The sequence below is a fragment of the Salmo salar genome, chromosome ssa11 (genome assembly GCF_905237065.1).
Source record: "Salmo salar chromosome ssa11, Ssal_v3.1, whole genome shotgun sequence".
In the NCBI taxonomy this organism is placed as follows: domain Eukaryota; kingdom Metazoa; phylum Chordata; class Actinopteri; order Salmoniformes; family Salmonidae; genus Salmo; species Salmo salar.
In genome coordinates, this window is record NC_059452.1 from 100,091,393 (window position 1) to 100,100,038 (window position 8,646).

At 43.9% G+C, this 8,646-nt stretch overlaps 1 long non-coding RNA gene across 1 annotated transcript; it reads left to right on the plus strand.

Moving 5' to 3' along the window:
* Positions 1 to 747: 747 nt before the first annotated feature.
* Positions 748 to 8,319, plus strand: LOC106591576 (uncharacterized). Its single transcript, XR_006757717.1, has 4 exons — positions 748 to 2,056; positions 5,225 to 6,338; positions 7,051 to 7,282; positions 7,586 to 8,319. It is a non-coding gene; the product is annotated as an uncharacterized lncRNA (long non-coding RNA).
* Positions 8,320 to 8,646: the final 327 nt, after the last annotated feature.

Consider the following 8,646-nt stretch of genomic DNA (forward strand, 5'->3'; position numbering starts at 1 on the left):
ATGCTGGGTGACGTGTGTGTGTCAGTGTGTGTGGTTTAGCTAGCCATGCTGGGTGTCGTGTGTGTGTGTGTGTGTCAGTGTGTGTGGTTTAGCTAGCCATGCTGGGTGTCGTGTGTGTCAGTGTGTGTGTTTTAGCTAGCCATGCTGGGTGACGTGTGTGTGTCTGTGTGTGTGGTTTAGCTAGCCATGCTGGGTGACGTGTGTGTGTCTGTGTGTGTGGTTTAGCTAGCCATGCTGGGTGACGTGTGTGTGTGTCTGTGTGTGTGGTTTAGCTATCCATGCTGGGTGACGTGTGTGTGTCTGTGTGTGTGGTTTAGCTAGCCATGCTGGGTGTCGTGTGTGTGTCAGTGTGTGTGGTTTAGCTAGCCATGCTGGGTGTCGTGTGTGTGTCAGTGTGTGTGGTTTAGCTAGCCATGCTGGGTGTCGTGTGTGTGTCAGTGTGTGTGGTTTAGCTAGCCATGCTGGGTGTCGTGTGTGTGTCAGTGTGTGTGGTTTAGCTAGCCATGCTGGGTGTCGTGTGTGTGTCAGTGTGTGTGGTTTAGCTAGCCATGCTGGGTGTCGTGTGTGTGTCAGTGTGTGTGGTTTAGCTAGCCATGCTGGGTGTCGTGTGTGTGTCAGTGTGTGTGGTTTAGCTAGCCATGCTGGGTGACGTGTGTGTGTCTGTGTGTGTGGTTTAGCTAGCCATGCTGGGTGTCGTGTGTGTGTCAGTGTGTGTGGTTTAGCTAGCCATGCTGGGTGTCGTGTGTGTGTCAGTGTGTGTGGTTTAGCTAGCCATGCTGGGTGTCGTGTGTGTGTCAGTGTGTGTGGTTTAGCTGGTGTTTTTGACTGACCTGGTCCCTTAATGGCGAACATGTCGCTTATTTTGCTGCGTCTGTGGCAAGGGCCTTTCTCTTTTTTATTCTCTCCCTCTCTGCTTCACCTTTCCTCTTCTGTCTGTCCATTTCGCCGTGCGACTTGTCTTAAATGTTATCCGTAGAGAGGCAGGTAGACGCTTGCTATATGCATCGCGGAGAGACCTGATGTCATTTTGGTGTGTGCACCCTCACGCCGGGGCACTGCAGCGAGTGAGTGAGAGTCGCGCCTGATGTGTGGATTCTCCGTCAACTCATTCCTGCTTGCTATATTATTGCTGGTCAAGTTGGCTATTCACCGCAGGCCAAAACGACCCGGTGCTCCCGACGGCCAGTCCGCCATTGCATAGAGGAGTGGTACATGACACCAGGCCAGACTTTCTGGTTATCTCAGAGACTTGGCTGAATCATGGTATTATGGATAATGATGTTGCCGGTGTTGACTATAACATTTTCAGATGTGATAGACACATTGCCCTGGCACATTACATCCATCTGCGGCAAAAGAGAAAATCTAGTTTGGTTTTTTAGACTCTCAGTGTTATTACATTCCTTCCACAGTCCTTTCTGTAACAAAACTACACCTTGATCTGAACAACCTGCATCCAATGCGCTAGACCTGTTATCTAATGGCTCCACCCAGATCGCCTTTGTGGTTAGTGATCTGTCTAGTATCCGTGGCGTTAGTACTAACTGTACCCCAATGCATTCTCGTGTCTTCATATTTGGCAACCCATTCTATGCTAGTAGTCAATCTTTCCTTTTTTACATGGTTCAGTAACCATCAAAGCAACCGACACGAAAGACTATTGCAGGTAAAGTGGCTCCCATTATGTATTATGTCATTCTGTATTATGTTTCATGTTTTGTGTGGACCCCAGGAAGAGTAGCTTCTGCTTTTGCAACAGCTAATGGGAATCCTAATCAAATATCAAATACCAAATACCAGACCCAACCCAACCCAACTGCTTCCTCTTTCTATTCAGCTCTGCTTCCTCTATCATAGCGGCTTCCAGCTCACCCATTATGCAGCTGGATCTGGTTTCACGTGAGATGTGTGAACCCACTGAGGAGAGGCTGTGGTCTTCACCGCTGCACGTGCTGTAAGGAGTACTGTATGTGGTCCTGACCTACCCCGTCCCAACACCCCCGCCTGGTGGATGCTGATGTACAACTCGGTCTCCAGGATTCAGTCCGTGCTCTCGGTAATCTCCTGGCGCCTGCTCCTCATGTGCTGCTTTCACCTGGGAAATATCCACACTGTAACTCATGGGTCATCTGCCATAGGACAACATAGATTCTCCTATTATTGCCAAATAATTATATTCTTTATAGTACTCACCGGAAACAACACACTTGGGATTTACCCCCTAGGACTTACCCTCTACAGGTCTCAGCCTGCTCGGACTTACCTTCCGGGACTTACCCTATACCATAACTCTACGACTGGTCATAATACAATGGGACTACTGAATAAGCTCAGGATTTTTAGGTCCGTATTCTATTATTGTTCAGTCTACGATTCTAATCTGCCCAAGATGTCAAAATGAGTGCTAACAGGTGTAGGAACTGTGCCTCCCTTATTTATTGTGCCGGCACCTGCTCTACTGATCTGGACTCTCTGGTTCGACTTTAAATTGTGGTGAATGCTGTCGACAATGGCAACTGTTAAGTTCTAAATGACAGGGTAAAAACTGACTGACAACTAATAAAAGCGCAAACCAAGTTTATTCACCCAAAGGGTCAGACAGCTGAACAGACAAAGACATATTCACACAACACTGGTATTTAACCCTTCCTCCTATACTGAGTCTCCTCCTTCCCATCTGAACCGCCAATACACCTCTGTTGCTAGACACAACTTTAGTGATATCTGTTCTTCCACACTTCATCTGACCTGACCTCTGCCCAAATTCCTCACTCCTCCCCAACTCACAGCTGTCATGTTGACTTGTACCAGACTGTCGCCCTCCTCCTTCCCACAGTATCCCTGATGTCTAACAATAACATATTATGACAGAATGTAAACAATCTACATTCCCTCCTTTTTCCCTCAGTGACATGAATAAGGATATTTCATATTTTCACGTTTAGAAGTCAGAACCTATCAGATGGAATGATTGTGCTACTCTGCCTTCCTTTAAATTAATCACTGATCTGATTATGACATGCCTAGATTGGTGACAGCAGTAAGGTGTGTGTGTGTGTGTGTGTGTGTGTTTGTGTGTGTGTGTTTAACCAGTAGTCCCCACAAGAATATTAAACCCAAAAAATGTGGTTAGTTGTACAACACTGGGCGTGTGTGTGTGTGTGCGTGTGTGCCTGCATCAAATAATTTGTCACGTGCTTTGTAAACAACTGGTGTAGACTAACAGTGAAATGCTTACTTACAGGCCCTTCTCAATAATGCAGAGAGAAAGAAAATAAAATACAATACAGAAATAATAGAAAAACACAAGGAATAAATACACAATGAGTATTGATAACTTGGCTACATACACAGGGTACCTGTACTGAGTCAATGTGCAGAGGTACTAGGTAATTGAGGTAGATATGTACATATAACTAGGAATAAAGTGACTAGGCAACAGGATAGATAATAAACAGTAACAGTCGCACACATTTCATCAGCAAACCTGATTGACCATTCTTTTCGTGATTTCATGCCAGCAGTCTCTGTGAATGAACAACTTCCCTCCTCCTTGAAGTCGTGCAATACGGTAGTTGAGATTAACTTCTCTTGCCCTGTGGACACTTCCACATGAACTGCGCCCATATCAACAAGAAAAACATTGATGCGCAGAGTGTACTCAGCTTCCAATGATATATCTTCCACTTTGTGGTGGACTGTAACCCCTTTCAATGACACTAATGGCGTCAGTCCAGAAACTGACCCGATGACTCCCACTGGTGAAACACTTTGCGATTTCACAGACAGATATCCTCGTCTCAGTTCGCAGTTACTGAAGAGGTTGCCACACGCAGACGCTGTGGTGATTGACAGGCCTCGACAGCCACTGAGCGTTTTGAAACACAAACACCAGGAGATTTGGTTGCTGACAACTCGTACATGGGGTCCAACCTTTTCGTTTGTGCCTTGGATACCAACACCACCCGCTGGTGGGGGGGGGGTGATACTTATCGAGGCCGGTGGGAGGGTCAAGACTTCCACCTCCAGAACAAATAGCAAAAATAGCAATGCATTGCCATGTGTAGGTTCAACTACAATACAACTAGTAAAATGTTCTGATCATGTGTTCCTGTAGGATAACATTTCAGAATTAATTGGTAGGATAACTGGTCCCATTGAGTACCAGTACCAATGCAGCAACAGTCAGTCCAGCTACAATCAGTAAGAAGGTTAGAGACCTCACAAGTCAAATTGCTATTGATAACAGCGACAGAGGAGTTAGTAGTCTCTCACACTGCAACACGTGTTCGGGAATCTCCAGAACACTCTTCTGATGGTTAACACATGCCACTAATAAATAGAACCCTCCATTCAGGAGGAAAGTTAATAGAAGTCATAAAGCATGATCACACCGCATACGACTGGTTCAGTGCTTATAGAGTACTTCCGTCGTGATGTTTGCTCCTCCATGGATAACATAGCTATGAAATAGACTTCTTCATACCTACCGCCACTACAATAGTGGAAGACAGTGACTTGTAGTAAAACCACTACAGACTCCCTCGACACATATTCTGACTGACCTCCAGGCATTGACCTGAAAATTACCTGACTACGTCAGACTCATTCTGAACAAGTTGTAGTCTACCAGGATACTTGGTTTTCTTCCCTTGACATGCACGCTTGTGTAAGCATAAATGCACACGTACAACAGAACATCCAGTTAGGATTCATGTCAGGATCACTTAAGGGTCCGAGCAAAACGCCAGCCTAGGTAAAATTTTGTATTTACCTGGGGCCTTTGAACCTACAGCTACCGTACTCACCAGTCTATCCCCACGGTCCATAGGTCATCCCTTTAGACTGCCCAATACTAGTGCCTTACAGTTGTAGACTTACCATGTAGTTATCAACATAGGATAGCGCCCTTAGCAACACACCGCAAATTACGAACGCCCCAGATATGACATTAGACAATGCCATGATGGGGTCATTTTGCCAAGACCTTGGACGTATATAGAATACAGTCCAATTAGATGATTAAGGTGTGATAACTATATTTTGTATCTATCTTTTGTTTTTATTCATTTTCTTTGACACTTAGGAAGTGATAGAGCCATAAACAACTTCCCCATACAACCATCAGTTAGTGCAACAATGCAACTCATTTGTGAGGAAATGTAATTACATATTTCATGAGTGTGTGTGAGTGCGTTGTTAACATCTACCTGTTACTGCCCAGATCTTCCAGTCTGGATGACCAGACGACGGGTCCGGAACAGCGATACCATTCCGGACATCCGCTGCCCATCCTTGGAGCGGCCTGCTTCATTCGCATAAACCCAACCCGGATCAATCACCAGAGGGGGACCACAACGATGGTCCACAACCAGGACAACCCACGATCATTTTTATGTTGGTTTGCAACTTGCAGGATAATCGCAAGATTGAACCCAACAAAGGGGAATTGTCATGACGTTGCCCTGTTGGGTGTGGTTTATGACCCCCATAGATACCTTTCCCCCTTTTCTCGCCACTCTACAGAATGGACTCTTGGAAAGCCCTTTGTTAACATAGAGAGAGTATGGTAACATCAAAATGTTGGGGAATGGAACAATATTTCACTTTCTCAACCAGTTGAAAGTGTCAGTTGGTACTTAAAGAATATGATGTCAGATCAGTTGGTGTCTGGGACATTATATCTGATGATAGGATGACATAAATTGTATCTTGGAATGTCGACACATTCCAGTTATCAGATTCACATGGAATTGTTGTGCAATTTAAATGTTTAAATATTAAACTATTTATGAAAAGATGAAATGTAATTTTAGCTTTTAAATGAGAGAATTATTTTCATAAGTAAACTATGCTCACTCAGTGGCCACACCCAAGTGAACAGACATTGGTTGAGAACTATGAAACACGCCCTTCTCTCCCCCACTACAAAAGCACGTTGACGGAAGTCAAATTTAGTTCCCGATGACATGAGGACTGGTGTCCATATGTTTAAAAGGGCTAATTTCAACGTGGAGGTGATGATCACCACGCTGGAAGGATGAATTTCTACTAGACCAGCCAGAATTCAGCGTGAGCTGATTATGGCAAAATGGTATGAACTTTGAACTCTTATTCAGTAAAGAAGAAGCGATACATCCTAGAAGTCGAGGATTCAGCTGCAGTTGTAAACGTACGTGGCCTAGGAAAGGACAGACAATCTCCTAAGAATGACAGTGTACTTCAACGTATCCTCTCTACAACACTACAACCAGAACGATTCTGCAAAGGACAATGGCGATCTCTACTGGGCAAACTAGTCTTCCATCTGCGACCCACCTATCAAAGCGCAGCTCAGTGTAAATATGTATCTTGAATTTTCCTTTTCCGAATGGACGGTTATTAGAATGCATACGATTCTGTATTTATGGTAGCATAGCTTCTCAAGGTCCGATGGAGTCCCAATTCCCTTCGCCCCTCAGTCTTCCCGCTCTTTCATTCGAAAACAACCCCCTTTCTTTGTGTAACCAGCCGTCATATTGGTTTCGCCCGCTAGGGACTTTTTATTTTATGACATGATTAGTCATCGATGTATGATCCATCCTGTGTATATGTAATTCTGTGTGATTTAGGTATTGAGTAAATAAATAATTAAGCCAATTTTTGTATTGCTGATTCAACTTGTTATCCAGGGTTCGTGAAGATAACCAAGATTTTTACAATGTTCAGATGAGACTGAATAAGGTGACAATTAATAATTGATTGCTATTGATATAAAAGATCTTCAGATCCTTAAGAGTTTATTTCAGAAAACAGCATCTCTATAAACACTCTTGCATGGTTTAATTCAATGACATAATCAATCAAACCCTGGAATGAGTAGGTGTGTCCAAACTGGTACTGTAGTTGATTTGGTTAAAACACATTGGATGTGTCTATGAATGGAAAAATACATGTTTTTAACATTACAAAAAAATACACACAAATCCCCAAAATAAAAAGAAAGACGTGAAGAACACGTGTTCCATGTTTGTATTCTATGACTTCAGAGCTTCTATTTCCACTCCACAGGAGTGCTTTGAGGACATCGACACAGCCCTGAAGCATGGCTACCCCAATCAACTGCAACACAAACTACAGGACAGATGCATAAAGTGCCTCAACCACCTCCAAAACCAGGGAGAGGCGCTAAACACCCCCAGACAGGGATAAGGGGACCAGGCAGAGGGTGTGTGTAGCAGGCCCAGGGGCACAAAGTCCCCAAACTCCCAGCAGCAACAGAATGGGAGTGCTCCTGTGTCATGTAGGTCCCGTGTGGCTCAGCTGGTAGAGCATGGTGTTTGCAACGCCAGGGTTGTGGGTTCAATTCCCACGGTGGACCAGTATGGGAAAAAAATTCTTTAAGTTCTTTATCATACTTATCAGTGTGTTCCAAATGGTACCCTATTCCATATATAGTGCACTACATTTTTGCCAGGGCCCATGGGGCTCTGGTCAACAGAGGTTCACAATTCAGGGAATAAGGTGCCATTTGGAAGGTAGACATATTCAGTAAGCACAAAGAGATAAAAGACTGTGACCTTTTGACCATTCCATGATTTTACAGGTGACTTTACTGTGGTGCAGTCCAGCCAGGCCGTGTGCATTGCCATGGCGATATTTCCCACGCTGAGTGTTCTGAACCAGTCCTGCAGCCTCAACACAAGCCTCACTTTCAGAACTACTCACACACACACTACTTGGACTCACCTCAACCAGACCTATGCTCTACTGATGAACTGGTTTCTACTGTCAATCAATCACATCAGCCGATGTCACAAAGTGCTATACAGAAACCCAGTCTAAAACCCCAAACAGCAAGCAATGCAGATGTAGAAGCAGAGAGAGTCCTGTTTCCTGTTCTACTTCTCACTCTGTGTCAGATGGAGTATCTGTCTCTATCAGAACATCCAGAGACATATCTCGTGGACAGGTGATCCTCTACTGCTATGGTGAGGAAGAGACACGTCTGTCAACCTCTGGTTCTGTCCTTCTGTCTGTCAGTCTGTCCATATGTACACTACCGTTCAAAAGTTTGGGGTCACATAGAAATGTCCTTGTTGAAAGAGAAGCACATTTTTTGTCCATTAAAATCACATAAAATTGATCAGAAATACAGTGTAGACATTGTTAATGTTGTAAATGACTATTGTACCTGGAAATGGCAAAATTTTGTGGATTATCTACAAAGGCACACAGAGGCCCATTATCAGCAACCATCACTCCTGTGTTCCAAGTTTATCATTTTAAAAGGCTAATTGATCATCAGAAAACCCTTTTGCAATTATGTTAGCACAGCTGTTGTTCTGATTAAAGAAGCAATACAACTGGCCTTCTTTAGACTAGTTGAGTATCTGGAGAATCAGCATTTGTGGGTTCGATTACAGGCTCAAAAGACCTTTCTTCTGAAGCTCGTCAGTCTATTCTTTTTCTGAGAAACTGTAATACTATAACTATAACTATAATAACACAGTACATCATACAACATTATTACACCACTACATATCTACAGTACAAAATGTATAAAACCACCATACAACAATATTACAATGTACGTGTGTAGTGTGTGTGCTGGAGTGTGTGTGTGTGTCTGTGTGTCTCTTCACAGTCTGTGCTGTTCCATAAGGT